This window comes from Mesocricetus auratus, unplaced genomic scaffold (genome assembly GCF_017639785.1).
Source record: "Mesocricetus auratus isolate SY011 unplaced genomic scaffold, BCM_Maur_2.0 Super-Scaffold_100003, whole genome shotgun sequence".
Classification (NCBI taxonomy): domain Eukaryota; kingdom Metazoa; phylum Chordata; class Mammalia; order Rodentia; family Cricetidae; genus Mesocricetus; species Mesocricetus auratus.
The window spans coordinates 64,741,237-64,758,264 of record NW_024429188.1 but is presented as its reverse complement, the minus strand read 5'-3'; the positions used below and the strand labels follow the sequence as shown (position 1 = coordinate 64,758,264).

The following is a 17,028-nucleotide window of genomic DNA, read 5'->3' as shown; positions in this document are numbered from 1 at the left end:
CGATCAGTTTAAAACCTACAAATGCATAAATACATTAAAAGTCATCATCTGAGTGCTTGGCAAATATTTCTTTAAACTATCCTTTAATGCACAGCATTTGTTTTATCTGGTATTACAAAATTATTAAATCAGTACTAATTATGCTTATGCCGATGATGAATAAAAAGCTAAACAAACCCCAAACCAACACTTTAAGATATCATTTCAAAGTCTGTTTAGAAAATTAACCGATGATTTTTTTCTCAATAAAATTGTCTAATTCTTTTCCATGTTTTACTTAGAGACATTTTCTTATTACAAATTGCAAAAAGTCAGCTTTCCTTATCTTAAATCTTTATCATCAATACAGACTTTTAAAAATAGGTAATTTTCTCTAGTCATTCAGCAAAGTTAAATATAGCTGGGTTTAGAGAAGAATTTCAAGCAATTAACTTGCAATCAGACACAGTTACTATGGTGTGAACATCCAACTCTTTCAACATTTGGAAGTATACTACATGCATTATGTGCTTTCCTTGCCCCTGAACTCGGCAAAAATCAAGATAATAAACAAGAAATTTATCAGTCTTCACACATTTTATTTTATGTATATGAATTCAAAGCCTTAAAAGGTTTATTAAAATGTACATCTACCTACCTACCTACCTACCTACCTATCTATCTATCTATCTATCTATCTATCTATCTATCTATCTATCTATCTATCTATCTATCTAAGTAATATATGGGATTTACAGGGTCCTTCTTTTGCAATTGATTTTTTCTCACTTCAAGTAAAAATAGGCTGAGCTAATACTAATTCAGCAAGTCTGTAATAGTTATATTTTACTTGAAGTTTTAAATAGCAATGAAAGTTTTAGGAATATATTATTTTCCTGGCATTTCTTTTCTCACTTGGCATGGTATGAATCTTTTAAATAGAGATCATCTACTAGGTCATTTTTGCCTTACGTTTCCTGTATTATCTTAAATGTCTACATACAATTAGTTCTTTAGGATGAATTTCTTAACAACAAAATTCCCCCTTTAAAAATCAATCTCAGAAATTTATGTACCCATTCTGTTCCCCTTAATAATATCCTACTTAGAACTAGAATAGGTTAGGCAAAGGCATTTATCTCTGCAAATTAGTTTCAGATGATTGTATTACCACTTTATTGGAGTCTATTACTTAAAATATAAACAAATGAAAGCAGAGGGCTATAAAAAGATACTTTGATAATTTCATATTGCTAAAAAGTGTAAATAGTAGAACTTCAGTCAGACATCAAATTAAGTAGAATCCTGAACAACTGAAGGAATATGTAAAAAATCAAAATGGATTTGAAAGGTTGAAGATAGAGATATCACAGGCATTTAAGTGCTTAGCATGAATATTAGTTATTTTTTCATTGTGTCAAAATCCTTGGAAAAAGCAATTTGAAGAAAGGTTTATTTTTGCTTGTGGTTTGAACGAATAGTTCAATCATGACAGGGAATGAACAGGGATGAGACTGTGATCCAGCTGGTCACATGACACCCACCATCAAAAGTGTAAAGGATGATGATAAATAACTTGTTGTCTCCTTTTGTCACTCAGAAATCCTTCAGTGCATGGAATGCTACCTCATATAGTCAAATATTGACTAGTGAGTTAATATCATTTTAAACATATTGTATATTTATTACTTTATTATTCCTGAGTATATTGTATTCAACAACAATTATAATAATTCCATTATTTATTTATGTAATGGGTCCTTTCATATAGAATAGAAGATGAAGTTATATAAAAGAAACTTATGAGAGTATTTTAGGCCAATATTCAAGGGATATGGTGGAGAAATCAAGGCTTCAGGAGTTTGAAACCAATAGTCACATTATGTCCAAAAAATTGAGAGGACAAGGAATGCAATGCATATTATTGTCCAGTTATCTGGCCATATGCTAAACAACTCAGGGTTTGCTGCCTAGGACCTGGTTCTGTACATAACTAATAAGGGCCTACATGTATCAATTAACGTAATCATGACAATGCCCCCAAGGTAGGCACAGAGGCTTACCTCTAAGTAAATAGCAGATATTACCAAGTTGACAATTAACATTAGCATTATAGTCACATAACCAGTAGCTGGAAAAAGTGGGAGTCAATACCATGTGTACCACTTGCCATTTTCCTTAGAGTTATCTCAAAGTAAGCTCATCCATTAATTTCACTGTTGTTTGTTGATAAGTATAAAGAGGTGAGGAATAACACAACAGATTAGAAATCCAAGGCAAATAATAATTGGTAGAATATTTCCTTTTTTTTTTTGTTTTTCGAGACAGGGTTTCTCTGTATTGTTTTGGAGGCTGTCAGTCCAGCCCGGCCTCGAAGTCACAGAGATCCGCCTGCCTCCCGAGTGCTGGGATTAAAGGCATGCGCCACGACTGCCCGGCAGAATATTTCTTGTATATGTACTTATTTAATGGAAATATCAATTTGTCAAGGCATTTCTCAGGCCCCTGCATCTGATGCTGACTTATACACCGTGTAATACTCAGTCTGGGTGCCACTCAGTCATTCAGTTTTACAGACTGAGGTAGACCTGGCATGGGTTACAGGAGGATTCAGTGAACCAACAGTTATAAGTTGGAATTTGGGGATATCCTCTAGACATGTTTTGATCCTTGATTTTAGTCTATCACTTCTCTGATATTTCTCTTGGTTTTTTCCTTAGTATGGACAGCTAGATGCTTTCCTATATGGGGCAGTATGGAAGAATGGATACATTTTATAGTAATTAAATCATGGCCTATAGCTAGATGGCTAAGTTTATAGTTTAACATTTATATGTACCAGTTGATTGATCATGCACACATTTCTTAAATTTTATAACCTCACTTTCCCATTTGTTAAGTAGAAATAATAATAATAGTTTATTTATTTGTTAAGGCTGTAGAGAGGATTGCAATAAGAATGTTTAGATCTTCATACAGAAGTCATTATATTAATTTTGCAACTGACGCTATTAATTTTAAGACTTTAGAAATGATGACATTGGAACTGGGCATAGTGGTGCACATGTGTAATCCCAGTACTAGGGAGGCTAAAATCAGATGATTAGGAGTTCAAGTCCCTTTAGTGACTTCATGGTGCAATAGTTGGACTTATATCTTGTTGGCAACCAACAGCTAGTAAATTGAACCTAAAACCCACTCCATAGGGGGAAAAACATGGCCTTTGCTATAAACCTATCTAACAACCTACAGCTCAAGAGGCCATACATTCTACAGAGAGCATACTATTAATTTTTAAAAATTAACATAGCCCCCACCAATTTTAAATACTCCCTTTTTATTGAAAATAGTTTGTTTTCTCATACATTGTGTCCTGATTAGTTTCCTCTCCCTCTATTTCTACCAGTTCCTTCCTACACCCTCTCCCCTTTGAATTCACTCCCTTCCTGCCCTTCACTAGAAATGACAGGCTTCTAAGAGATAATATCAAACCTGACAAAATAAAATATAATAAGATGAAACAAAAACCATCAGATCAAACTTGGATAAGGCAACCCAACAGGAGGAAACGTCTCAAGACCAGACAAGAATCAGAGACTCACTTATTCCCATAGTCACAAGTTCCATAAAGATACTAAGCTAATATCTATAATATATATGCAGAGCATATGGTGTAGCCCCATGTAGACTTGTGCTTGCTGCTTCAGTTTCTGTGAGTTCATATGCATCCTGCTTAGTTGATTCCAAGGGCCAAATTGCCATATTCTCCTTGTTGTCTCCATCCATCCTGACCCTTTCATCCACCCTAACTCTTTCAACCTCCTTTTCCATGGGATTCACTGGGCTATAAGGGGAGAGATTTTATGGAGACCTTAAATTTAGTCTCTCTCCCTCCCTTCCTCTCTCTCTCTCTCTGTCTCTCTCTCTCTGTCTCTGTCTCTCTCTCTCTCTCTCTCTCTCTCTCTCTCTCTCTGTGTTATGAGTTTGGGAAGGCATTGTAGGCAACACAAGGGAGGAGTTGAAGGGATTAAGGAAGGTATGAAAAATTATATACATGTAGTACAATCGGACCTGAAATTCCAAAAATTTTAAATTGAAAAATAATTTAAATACCACATTTCTTTGTATTTAATATTCTTTATTTTGTCTGTCTTTTGTTAAAAATTTGTCTTGAGATTCTATTTTTATTGAGAGTAACTTTGTACATAATTGTTGTGTGATGTTTTTGAGGGCATGTACACAGATGTCTACTCACCCCAAATAGGGCATATATGAAAAACCAAGGAAACGATTCCATCCAGGTTCAATTTGGGGAACCTCAGTGTTTATCATAGTTGTGTACAGGGCATGGAGGAACACAGGCGAATGTTTAAACCCTATGGTTCTCTAAACAATTTTCAGTCAGCTCCAAAATAAAATATGCTATAAGACAATAAGTGTTTATTGCTTATATAGCTCTGAATATTTACTCCTGCATCTTGTAACTTTCAGAGCTTTAAGACTCTTAGGAGCCTTCTCCTTTCCCAGGAGGGGATCCTGAAATTCAGAAGAATGAAAATGTAGAAGATAGAGTACTCTAGGTTACATTTTCATCATATTTTAGGATCTACTTTATTATCCTCAACAAATTCTGTACTGATACCACATATAAAACAATATGCAACATGAATGACAAACACAGAAGGAATTTAATTGCAAATGGAAGGAGTGGGAAATCCAGGGAACTTAGACCAATGCAACAATAGTAAGTGAAAGCAATTACAGTATCATGTCTTTCAGTGTTTCTTATAATTCTGAAACATGAGAATCAAACTAAATGTTCAATCACATATCAATTTTGATGTAATTCATAAGATTATATAAGATGAAATCATTTAACATAATAATGGAGATGTATGACAACATTGAAATATTACTGAGATAACTTGTTTAACAAAATTGTTACAAAATAGGAAAATATATTCACATATATATACACAAATGAATAAATTATGTAGATGTTTATACTCATTTTAATGAAATGCATGTTTAAATAATACTGTATTTCCAAATTTTGGTGTTCTAAATGATAAATGATGATTAGAATTTTCTCTTGTGATTACAAGTTGTTGGAAATACACAGATATGCAGTGATAGCAAATGCTTATGGAGTCTAGTAAACAATTCTGTGGGGCTGCAGACACAGCAAAGAGGCATAGAAATGTAGACATGATCTTTGGGTACTAGGTGAAAGTAATGTATTAGGAGGATTCACATAATTGTTATTCCTTTCATGATGGATATCTATATTCTAAAACTAGTGATAGTAAAAGAATGTTACTAGTTTCTCTTCTAATAGATGAAAAATTTTGAGCTCATTTCATCCAAACACTCAAGACCTACCAGTAGGTAGATACTGGATGATCCACCCACCATTATACTTTTCCTTTCACATTATTTTGCTAGCAAAAATCTTTTACTATATGTACAGTTTTTCAATGTGTATGCTCTTCAAAGATTCAGTTTTACTTTTACCATCTTACAAATTTTTACCCTTTTTCTTCCAAGTAACCAGACTAACCTGGCCAAATAACCTAGTCCCAGTCTACTCTTTGTTCAAAAGTTTCTAGATAACAGTAAAAATTACTTGGTTATATATTCCCAAAGTGCATATGCACTCCACTATTTTACTCTTTCTTAGATCAAGTGCTTAAGAATATTTCCCCTAGTAATTCATGCTGTTTCATGAACACCTCTGAATATTTCTATCACTGAAATCTGCATGACACTAAGAACTGAAATATAACACTGACACGGTATTGACTTCTTTGCTCATCCCTCTTCCCTCTCAACAACTGGATAAAGTAGTATGGCTCAGTACTTAACTGTGGGTGCCTGCTTCTGCTTCCATCAGCTTCTGAATGAGGACTCTAGGATGTCAATTAAGGTAGTCATCAATCTTATTATAGTGGAAGGGCATCAAAGGCAGCCTCTGCACTACTGCCTAGATTCTTAGTTGGGGTCATCTTTGTGGATCTCTGAACACTTCCCTAGTGCCAGATTTGTCTTTAAATCTATACTGGCTTCCTCTATTTTTTATTTAAATTAGAAATAAGATTGTTTTACATGTCAATCCCAGTTCCCTCTCCCTCTCCTCCTCCTCTGTCCCCACTAGTGACCTATCCCATCCCTTTTCTGCTCCCCAGTAAGGGTGAGGCCTTCCATGGGGGATCTTCAAAGTCTATTATATCATTTGGAGCAGGGTCTAGGCCCTTCCCCATGTATCTAGGCTGAGAGAGTATCCCTCCATGTGGAATGGGCTCCCAAAGTCCATCTGTATACTAGCGATAAATACTGATCCACTGCCAGAGGCCTCAAATATTGCCTAGGCCTCCTAACTCACACCCAAGTTCAGGGGTCTGGCTCAGTCATATACTGGTATCCCAACTGTCCGTCTGGGGTCTGTGTGCTATCCCCTGTTCAGGACAGCTGTTTCTGGGGATTTCCCCAACCTGGTCTTAAGCACTTTCCCCATCACACCTCCTTCCCTAGACTGTAATCCAGGAGTTCAGGAAAGTGTTTAGCTATGGGTGTCTGTTTATGTTTCTATCAGCTCCTAGATAAAGGTTCTAGGATGTCATAAAATGTAGTCATAAATCTTATTATCAGGGAAGGGTATGTAAGGTAGGCTCTCCACCCTTGCAAATCCCTAAGTCTGACACAATTGAAGAAGAAGGGTCATTGCCAAACACTCTTTAATAGGCTACAATTACCTTGGTACCCAAGCCACAGAAATACACAACTAAGAAAGAGAACTACAGACCACTATCCCTCATGAACATTGACATAAAAATACTCAAGAAAATACTATCAAATCGAATCCAAGAACACATCAGAGAAATCATACACCATGATCAAATGGGCTTCATCCCAGGGATGCAGGGATGGTTCAACATGAAAAATCTATCAATGTAATAAATGATATAAACAAAATGCAAAGAAAAATTAGAAACAAGGTTGCTTCACATATCAATTCCAGGTCCCTCTCCCTTTTCCTCCCCTCCTCCAGCGCTCTCCCACCAACCCTCCAATATACCCTCATTTCCCCAGAGAGGTTGAGGCCCTCCATCGGGGAGTCCATAGTCTGTCATTTAATCCAGGGCAGGGCCTAGATCCTCCCCCAAGAGTCCAGGGTGAGAGTGCATCTCTCATTGTTGAATGGGTGCCCAAAGTCCATTTGAATACCCGGGATAAATACTGATCTACTACCCAAGGCTCAATAGATTACCTAGGCCTCCTCACTGAAACCCACATTCAGGGGGTCTTTTTTTGGTTTTATAAGACACGGTTTCTCTGTATTGTTTTGGAGGCTGTCAGTCCAGCCTGGCCTCGAACTCACAGAGATCCGCCTGCCTCTGCCTCCCGAGTGCTAGGATTAAAGGCCTGCGCCAACACCACCCGGCCTCAGGGGGTCTTGATCAGTCCCATGCTGTATTCCCAGTCTTCAGTCTGGGATTCAAGAGCTAACTCTTGTCAAGTCAGCTGTTTGTGGTTTGAGTTTTAATAATGTCTCTTTTACAAATGTGGATGCCTTTGTATTTGGGGCATAAATGTTCAGAATCAAGACTTCATCTTGGTGGATTTCTCCTGTGATGAATATGAAATGACCTTCTTCATCTCTTTTGAGTGATTTCAGTTTAAAGTCTAATTTGTTAGGATTCCTACCCCGCTTGTTTCTTGGGTCCATTTGATTGGAAAATCTTTTCCCAACCCTTAACTCTGAGGTAAAATCTGTCTTTGAATCTGAGGTGTGTTTCTTGTATGAAGCAGAAGGATGGATTCTGTCTTCGAATCCATTCTGTTAGCCTGTGTCTTTTTATGGGCAAGTTAAGTCCATTAATATTGAGGAATATTAATGACCTTTGATTGCTCATCCATGTTTGTTTTAGAATGGTTGATGGTGGTGGAATTGTGTGTGGATTTCCTCCCCTTTTCTCTTTTGGCTGTTGGTAAAGTGGGATTATCTATTACCTATGTTTGTCTCATTGTAGCTAACTTCCTTGGATTGGAGTTTTCCTTCTAGAACTTTCTATAGGGCAGGGTTAGTGGATATGTATTGTTTAAATCTGGTTTTGTCATGGAATATCTTTTTTTCTCCATCTATATTGATTGAAATGTTTGCTGTGTTTGGTAGTTTGGGATGGCATCCATGGTCTCTTAGTGTTGATAGAATATCCCCAGGACCGAGTGGCTTTCAGAGTTTCCATGTAGAAGTCAGGTGTAATACTGATAGGTTTGACTTTGTATATTATTTGACATTTTTTCTTAGCTGCTCTAAGTATTCTTGACTTATTTTGTATGCTTGTGGTCTTGAGTATTATGTGGCAAGCGGACATTTTGGTTGACTCTACTTAGTGTTCTGTAACCTTCTTGTATCTTTCCTTTATGTTGGGAAAGTTTTCTTCTATGATTTTGTTGAATATGTTTTCTGCCCCTTTGAACTGTGTTTCTTCACCTTCTTCTATACCTATTATTCTTAGGTTTGGTCGTTTCACAGTGTCCCGTATTTCCTGGAATTTTTGTGTTAGGGATTTGTTGTACTTTAGATTTTCTTTGCTTGATAAATCTATTTCTCCTTGTGTGTTTTCAACACCTGAGATTCTCTCTTCAAACGCTTGTATTCTGTTGGTTATACATGCATCAGTAGTACCTGATCATTTCCCCAGTTTTTCTATTTCCAGAATTCCTTCAGACTGTGTTTTTTTATTGTCTCCATGTCAGCTCTCAGCCCTTGTACTGTTTGAATTGTTTATTGTAATTTTTGCTTCGTGTTTTCCTCCATTTCTTGCATTTGTTGGAATTTTTGGTTTGTTTTGTCTTCCATTTCTTTACGGGATTTTCTCACATCCTCTTTGAGGGCCTCTATCATTTTCACGGAGCTGTTTTGTTTTGTTTTGTTTTGTTTTGTTTTTGTTTTTTACAAGAGAGGGTTTCTCTGTATTGTTTTGGAGGCTGTCAGTCCAGCCTGGCCTCGAACTCACAGAGATCCGCCTTCCTCTGCTTCCCGAGTGCTGGGATTAAAGGCGTGTGCCACCACCGCCCGGCTACGGAGCTGTTTTTAAGGCCATTCCCTTCTGCTTCATCTGCACTGGGGTGTTCAGTTCTTCCTGTTGTAGAATCTCTAGACTCTGGTGCTGTCATACTTGTTTTTCAGTTGCTGAGTGTGTTTTTATATTGCGTCTTTCCCATCACTTCTTCCAGTGGGTGTAGAAAGAGCCTTTTCTTCTCTTGGTAGGCAGGCAACCAGGGTTCAGTTTCAGGGGGTGCAAGCAAATCCAATACTCTCTGGCCTCTGCTCTCTGCTCTCTGCTTTCTGTCCTTTGACCTCTGTCCTGAGTGCAGGCAGGAGTGGACCAGCTCTCTCTGCAGGCTCCTGATAGCTTGTTCCTCATTCTGGGGTTGAGTCAAACTGGCTACAGTCTCCAGATCAGGGGATTTGAGAGAGGGCAAGCTGGAGGGATTCGGGTCTAAGATGGGGACCCAGAGCTTACCTCTGGCCTCTGCCCTGAGTGTGGCTGGAAGTGAACCAGCTCTCTCCACAGGCTCCTGGTAGCTTGGTCATCAGTCCAGGGGTAAGTCTACCTGGCTGCAGACCCCAGGTCAGGGCATCCAAGAGAGGGCGAGCAGGAGGGATTTGGGTCTCAGATATGGACCCAGAACTCAGATCTGGCCTCTGCCCTGAGTGTGGGCAAAAGTGAACCAGCTATGTACTTTTTTAGAGTCTTCCATTTTCTTTAGTATTTTTATGATATTCTTTTTTATTTTTAAATTTAAATTTAAATTAGAAACAAGGTTGCTTCACATGTCAATTCCAGGTCCATCTCCATTTCCCTCCCCATCTCCCGTGCCCTCCCACAACCCCCCCTAATATCCCCTCATTTCCCCAGGGAGGGTGAGGCCCTCAATGGGGGTGTCCATAGTCTGTCATTTCATGAAATGAAAGCTTTAGTATTTTAAAACTATTTGTTCTGATTAATAACATACATTAAAACCAAGTCTGTATAATACACACTCTTCTTTGAATACTGGTATAATGCAGATATAGGTTTAGTTGTCCAATGCATACAAATTTTAGATATAGAGAAAGTACAGAATATACAAATTTAGCAGTTATGGAAAATGAGCACTCATTAGACATGGAAATGGAATCTTTAATGCTTCACCAGTATACTTTTCATAGTTGGATTTCAAAGAAATGATGAATTAGTGAACTTCTGGAAATCATTTTTACCTAATTACTTTTCATTTTCATGAAATAATTCTCTTTTTAGATATTTCACTTTACATCATATTATATTTGTCTGCCTACTTTCTATTATTTTGTTTACGATATGCCTTTCCCCCTGAAAATAAGTTTCTACTTACTTATTTGCTTCCTAATGGGGAAGAAATAAAATGAAATGGACCCAAACCTGGTTGGGTTCTATGTGAATTCCCATTCAAAAGACCATTTTTTCTTTGATTCAATCACAGAGATTGTGATTGCGATATTTTAGATGACACTCACTTTGTGGGTTCCTTAAGTAATGCTGCACTAAGGAGAGGGAAATGAGTGAAGCTACTATTTTTCTCACCATTATCTTTTTTTTTGTTCAGTTCAATACTGACTCCTAGATGCAATGCTTAAGGATTATGTTACCTATGCTACTCTACTATTTATACCACTCCTGTGACTATATTGAATACTTGAGTTGTACAAATTCTTGAAGGAAAATATTTAATGTCAGACTCTTAACGTTTTACGTATCTAATGGAATTATATTTTATGAGACTGACACATTACCTACTGTGCTAACGAGGCACTATGGAATCATATTTTAAATTATCTATTGGTTGGCAGTTTCAAATTTATAACAACGTTTCCTTGTAGGCCCAAGAGTGTTATTTTAGAGGATTAGTTATAGCAAATCACTATTTTAATGGTTTGTAACCAATGTGATCATTAATTTAGTAGTTCATCTTGTCTGTGTCATGGGGTGCTCTCATATTTTATCAAATATTGTTCTAGGATTATGTGGCTAGTGTTCTTGAATAAGGTTGACATTTGGATTGACAAACTAATTACAATGTATTGTCCTCATTAACAAAAGTGGGTTCTGTTCAGTCATTAGGAGACCAGAGGAAAACAGAATTTTTGACTCTACCAAGAATAAGAAAGAATATCTTCTGCCTGACATTTTCAAGTTAGACATCAGCATTTTCCTGCCTTCACATTGGAGCTCAAACATTGGCTTTTCTTTTTATTTAGCCTGCCAGAATTTTGACATGAGTTATATCATTTTTTCTTTTGCTTTTCCAGCAAAATTAAAAAACTTTAAGGGAATGGACAATTTTCTGTATAGCTATCACTTGCCAAAATTAAATCAAGAACATATAAGCAATTTAAATAGACCTATAATTCCTATGGAAATAGAAGCAGTCATCAAAATTATCCCAACCACAAAAAAGCCCAGGTGAAGCTGGCCTCAGTGCAGAAATCTAACAGAAATTCAAAGAGCAGCTTATACTAATTCTTCTCAAAGTATTCCATGCAATAGACGCAGAAGGGTCTTTGCCAAACACTTTCTAAGAGGCTTCAATAACCTTGGTCTCCAAGCCACACAAAGACACCACTAAGAAATAGAAAATGGATTCAAAAATACTCAATAAAATACTGGCAAATAGGATCCAAGAACACATCAAAACAATCATTCATCAGGGATGCAGGGATGGTTCAACATACGAAAATCCATCAATGTAATCCACCATATAAACAAGCTGCAAAACAAAAATCACATGATCATCTCACTAGATGCAGAAAAATCCTTTGTCAAAATTCAACACCCCTTCATGATAAAGGTCTTGGAGAGATCTGGGATAACAGGAACATACCTAAACATAATAAACGCTATATACAGCAAAACAACAGCCAGCATCAAACTAAATGGACAGAAACTAAACGCGATTCTGCTAAGATCAGGAACAAGACAAGGCTGTTCACCTTTTCAATATTGTACTTGAAGTTCTAGCTAGAGCCATACGACAACAAAAGGAGATCAAGGGGATACAAATTGGAAAGGAAGAGGTCAAACTTTCACTACTTGCAGTTGATATGATAGTTTACATAAATGACCCAAAGAACTTTTCCAGGGAACTCTTACAGCTGATTAACACCTTCAGCAAAGTGGCAGGCTACAAGATCAACTCAAGAAAATCAGTAGCCCTACTATATACAGACGATAAAAGGGCAGAGAAAGAATTCAGAGAAACATCACCCTTTATAATTGGCACAAACAACATAAAATACCTTGGGGTAACGCTAACCAAACAAGTGAAAGACCTGTATCACAAGAACTTTGAGTCTTTAAAGAAATTAAAGAAGCCCTCAGAAAATAGAAAGATCTCCCATGCTCTTGGATAAGTAGGATCAATGTAATAAAAATGGCAATCCTGCCAAAAGCAATCTACAGATTCAATACAATCCCCATTAAAATACCAGCACAATTCTTCACAGACTTAGAAAGAACAATAATCAATTTTGTATGGAAAAAACAAAAGACCCAGGATTGGCAAAACAACCTTACTCAACAAAGCAACATCTGGAGGCATCACCATCCCTGACCTCAAGCTCTATTATAGAATTGGAGTCCTGTAAACAGTTTACTATTGGCACAAAAATAGACAGACCAATGGAATCGAACTGAACACCCTGATATTAACACATACATGTATGAACATCTGATCTTCGACAAGGAAGCTAAAAATATACAATGGAAAAAAGAAAGCATCTTTAACAAAAGGTGCTGGCATAACTGGAGGCTGGCATGTAGAAGAATGTGGATAGATCCATGTATATTGCCATGTACAAAAGTTAAATCCAAATGGATCAAAGACCTCAACATAAATTGAGCCACATTGAACATCTTAGAAGAGAAAGTGTGTGGTACCCTTCAATGAATTGGTACAGCAGACAGCTTCCTGAACATAACAGCAGTAGCACAGACAATGAGGTCAACAATTAATAAATGGGACCTCCTTAAACTGAGAAGCTTCTGTAAGGCAAAGGACACAGTCAGCAAGACAAAAAGACAGCCCACAGAATGCGAAAGATATTCACTAACCCCACATTTGACAGAAGGCTGATCTCCAAAATTTACAAAGAACTCAAGAAGCAAGTCTCCAAAATACCAAAGGATCCAATTAAAAAGTGGGCTACAGAACTAAATAGAGAATTCTCAATAGAGGAGTCTAAAATGGCTGTGAGACACTTGAGAAAGTGCTCAACATCCTTAGCCATCCGGGAAATGCAAATCAAAACAACTCTGAGATACCATCTTTCTCCTGTCAGAATGTCAATTTAGGCTGGAGAGGTTGTGGTGAAAGGGGAACATTCCTCCACTGCTGGTGGGAGTGCCAACTCGTACAGCTGTTGGGGAAGTCCTGTGTATATGTCAATAAAGCACTGTCGGCCAATAGGGAGCAAGTTAGGTGGGACTAGATGTTGAGGAGGACTCTGGGTAGGAGAAACACAGGGAGTCAAGATTTAACTGCCATAGGGATAAGAAGCCCGGAAAGTTCTCTGGTAAGAGAAATACTTAGATTAACAATTATGGGATAAATACTTTAGTCAGAGCTAGCCAGTAAGAAGCAAGCAAGGCCAACAGCTTCATAATTAATATAGCCTCCTGTGTGTTTATTTGGGACTCATGCGGCTCTGGAATCAGTCTGGTGGGAAGGCTTCTCTTTACATACAGCCACTTTGGAAATCAGTATGGAGATTCCTCAGAAAAATGGGATAAATTTACCACAAGACCCAGCAACTCCACTCTTAGGCACATATCCAAAAAACTCATATTCATACAACCAGGACATCTGTTCCACTATGTTCATAGCAGCATTATTTGTAATAGCCAGAACTTGGAAGCAACCTCGAAGCCCCTCAACTGAAGAGGGGATAGAGAAATGTGGTATATTTACACAATGGAGTACTATTCAGTAGAAAAAAAAGGAATCCTGAAATTTGCAGACAAATAGATAGCACTAGAAGAAACCATCCTGAGTGAGGTGACCCAGTCACAAAAAGAGAAACATGGTATAACTTCTCTCATATATGGATTTTAGACGTAGATCTGGGGAGTGCCAGCCTTCAATCCCATGACCAGAGAGTCTGGAAACAGAACCTTCATTCAGTGGCTGATGGAAGCAGAGGCAGACTCCCACAGCTAAACACTGAGTTGAACTCTTGGAATCCAGTGACAGAGAGGGAGGGCTGATGAGCAAAGGGGTTAAGACTGGGCTGGTTTAACCCCCCAGAAACAGCTGACCTGACAAGAGTTAGCTCTTGTATCCCAGACTGATGACTGGGTATCCAGCATGGGACTGATCAAGACCCCCTGAAGCACTCATAGTTAATAATTTTCCATGTCATGATTTTGGAGTTGGTTCATGGCCCAAAAGAAAGGCTTCTACAATATTTCCTATGGATTCTGATTAGATGGAAAAACATTATTCATACAACCAGTATTATATATTTTATTCATATTACCTCTATGAAACACCTATACCTACTGTGGTAGATTGAATGTAATTGGTCTCCATAATCTCTTGGCATTATTAGGACGTATAGATTTGTTATAGTGGGTGTTGTTGTTCAAGAACGTGTGTTACTTTTTGGACAGGCTTTTAGGTTTTCTATGCTCAGCATGCTGCCCACCAGCTCAGTCAATGTAATACTTTCAGTCACTTCTGCAGTACAATGTCTGCCTGCATGCCCCCATACTCCTTGCCATAATGATAATTGACTGAACCTCTGAAAATATAAATGACCCATGGAAATTAAATGGTTTAACTTTATAAGAGGTGCTGTGGTCTTGGTGTCTCTTCATTGTAATAGAACCTCTAAGAAAGAAAGAGCCTTTGGGATTTTTGAGCAAACATACGCAATTATCTGCAGACAACCATTCTCCCTTTGAAAGACAGCTCTTGGCCTGCTGTTGAGTCTTAGTAGAAACTGTAAAATTGTCCACAAAGGTACTATGCAACCCGAACTGCCTACTCTGAGCTTGGTGTTATCAGAGCCAAGAAGTCTTAAAGTAGGGTGTGCACAGCAGCAATCTGTTATCAAATACAAGTTTTATTTAAGACACCAGGGTTGAATAGATCCTGAAGGCTACATGAAGAAGTATCCCAAATGCCTCTTGTTTCCACTTACATAATGCCAGTTCTACTGACATGGTTTTCTGCTGATAGACATTCCAGAGGATCAGAGGGTGCCAATTGAAATTCCAGGTGTCTTCCCGTCAGGAGAAAACACTCTAATGGACCAATCTTGTTTAGGCAATGCCAGGGGGCCGAAGGCCCTATATGGTCTTTTGGTTCTGTTGTGCCTTTACATGTTTGTTGCAGCTTTTTTCTCTGCTACCTATCATGGTATGAGTGGATGTAGGAAGAGCTCCACTGCCGGTAATGTAGTGTGTTTATCTCTTGGAAACATTATGTTCTACTGGGCATTTTTATCAGCGAATTGTCAAGAAAATGACCCCTTCCCTAAGCCATACTGTGTAAATTGATAATAATAATGATAGCCTATACAGCGTTGTGATGAATAATGATAAATACAAGCATATGTCTCACAGCGAGGGCCTGTGAGTTTCACCCAAGGAGTTGTATAGATTGTTTCTCAAGTTAGTAAGTAACAATTGAATCCCAGGAGCCCAGCTAGTTTTAATTCTTTTAACCTTAACATTGGGATATGTATTCACCACAGGTTTTGGAGTGCATAACAGCTGACATAAATTTTGAAAATAGCAAAGTTTGACTATGATGTTTTTGTTAAATAGCTTTCAAGTGAAAAACTCAAGAAGATAATGTGAAGTTTTAGAAAGGCACATAGTTTAATTCAGAACTTGTTAAGGTCAGGGATCAAGAACAAAGCAGCCTAATTATACTTAGCTTATGTATCTTTCTTTCTAGGATTGGTTGATGACCAAAGGTGATGACTAAATTTTTTTACCCATTTCTGCCCTCAATCTCCTGATATAAAAAAATTATTAACAAGTGGGTGTATACACTAAAGATTTAAAGTAGAGTTGACTAATTCTCTTTGATATATAAAATTTTGGCTTTATGATTCCTTTAAGATTCCTTATAAGATTGCCTTTCAAGATAAGTAATAAAGTAATTGGACCTTTCTTTGCAACTGCAAAATGCAGCCTGCTGGTAAAAGACCTGACAAGAACATTCTTCTTGCCCACAAAATTAATCTATGACAAATTGCTTGTTTATGAATGTATGTGGGTTCTTGGGATAATTTGTTTTTCACTTGTAGTATGTAAAATGTTTAATCATGTAAGGGATATGAAAAACATGCTGCTTTTCACTGTTTGTTTTGTATTTGTTCAAAACATTTACTTGAAAACCAAAATGTAGCCACAATGTAATTCCTATATTTCCTGAAAAAAATTGTTGGGATATGTAAACTCTACAAAGCAGTATACAGCACAAAGAACAGAGAAAAACAGAAAAATATGAGAGAACAAAGAATAAAGAAGGAAGCCAACAAGAGAGTGTGAGTGTGTCTTTTCCCCTAAATCCCATCAGATAGAAAAGTCTAGTTTATGCTGCCTCCGAGTCATTGGATTTCTCTACCATAATAGTTTTCCACACAGTTTTACTTCTGACCAGGGAGCTCTCTTCGCATTGAGAAAAGTGCAACAGTGGGGCCACAATCATAGAATCTATTGGTTTTACCATATTCCTCACTTTCCTGAAGCAGCTGGTGTCTTGAAGACATGGTTACAGTGTAAACTAGACCATAGCATCATGGAGGTCAGGGACAGGGTTCTCCAGAAGGCAGTATATCCTCTGAATCAGTGTCTAATCTATGGTATGACTTCTCCTATAGCCTGGGGTCCAGGAATTAAGATGTGTGAAAGCACTAGTGAGCCACCAGGAAAGTTTGTGCATGTGATAGTTACATTATGTTTAGGCATAATTATTCCCTGGGTATTGTTTGTTGTTTGCAAATTAATC

General features: G+C 37.6%; 1 long non-coding RNA gene across 1 annotated transcript in view; it reads left to right on the top strand.

Moving 5' to 3' along the window:
* Positions 1–11,554, top strand: part of LOC121140008 — a 29,688-nt gene extending 18,134 nt beyond the window's left edge. The window contains exon 5 of the long non-coding RNA XR_005876818.1: positions 11,123–11,554. This is a non-coding gene — a long non-coding RNA (uncharacterized LOC121140008). The remainder of the gene's footprint in view (positions 1–11,122) is intronic.
* The last annotated feature ends 5,474 nt before the right edge of the window (positions 11,555–17,028 follow it).